The sequence below is a fragment of the Propithecus coquereli genome, unplaced genomic scaffold (genome assembly GCF_000956105.1).
Source record: "Propithecus coquereli isolate 6110/MARCELLA unplaced genomic scaffold, Pcoq_1.0 Scaffold197, whole genome shotgun sequence".
Taxonomy (NCBI): Eukaryota; Metazoa; Chordata; class Mammalia; order Primates; family Indriidae; genus Propithecus; species Propithecus coquereli.
Genome location: NW_012144633.1, coordinates 2,311,360 through 2,312,476, shown reverse-complemented (window position 1 = coordinate 2,312,476; position 1,117 = coordinate 2,311,360). Strand labels below are relative to the sequence as shown.

At 33.8% G+C, this 1,117-nt stretch overlaps 1 protein-coding gene across 1 annotated transcript in view; it reads left to right on the top strand.

The window, feature by feature from the left end:
* The window catches only part of LOC105809623 (myomegalin), an 88,861-nt gene that overhangs the window by 15,463 nt on the left and 72,281 nt on the right, over positions 1 to 1,117 (top strand). The gene's annotated exons all lie outside the window — the stretch shown is intronic.

Sequence of the window (1,117 nt, the reverse complement as noted above, 5' to 3'; positions counted from 1 at the left end):
GTCATTTCCTCTTGGTTAGATTCAAGTTAAACATTTTTGGCGGGAATGCTATTAATATATGGGTGACATCTTTCTTGGTGCATGATAATCAATTTCTATCATCCTCAGTGATATTAAGTAGTCATTTGGTTAACATTATATCTGCTAGATCTCTCCATTGTAAAGATTAATTTTCCCCTTTGTAATTAATAAGTGATCTGTCGGCTAACATCTTGAGATGTTGACAGTTCTCTTTTCCCACAGTTATACTAAGTGGTTTTAGTATCATTTGAGCCTTGCCTGAATGAACTCTTACATTGGTAGTTTAAAAAAGTGATTTCCTGTGTGTAAAATTTTTTCTTTATTAGTGGGTATTCTTCTATAAAGGAGAGCTGTCCTTCCCTTATCTCCCCCCCGCCATTTGTCTGCATCAGTTTAGATTTTTTTTTTTAATCTTACCATCCATTTCTGTCATTACTTCATTTGATGCTCAAATTATCCCAGATTTGGTCAATAGGAGCCCCTTCAAGCTGTTCTTCTGACATTTTGCTATTATATTTCCCCATCAGTTTTTGAGCACTTCCATAGTTTCTGGCAGATGTTCTGTTATTACCTTTTACTTTTTATGTGCCTCAGCCCCAGAATCAGCCATTACCCCAAGAAGCTCTCTGGTCCCTTTTAGTGGGTGATGCGTTTAGAAACTAAGATTTGGGCACAAGGTGTGTTCATTGCTACACGAATGTCTTTTAAGTGAACAGAGCTAGCAGTGAATTAAAAACAAAAGTATATATATGTGTGTACATATAATATGATTTGATACCAATTTCTCTAATTCCAATTTAACAACATAGGTTCTTTCCCTCATTTTGTATTTGTATTTCCGTTCTTCCAACATTGAGAGCCCTGCTTACATATAAACATATTTCAGAATATTTACACATATGCAGAATACTACAGTATGCAAAAATGGTTTCAGAATTGAATACCACTGTCAACAATAAATCTATTAAGTAACGTTTAAGATTTCTTTGTAATTCTTTTTATCCCACTGAGAGTGTATGGTTAGAGTACTGAGTTCAAAAATTATTTGGATTAATTTTTTAATTATCTTCTGGGTGGTTATATTATCTATTTGCTA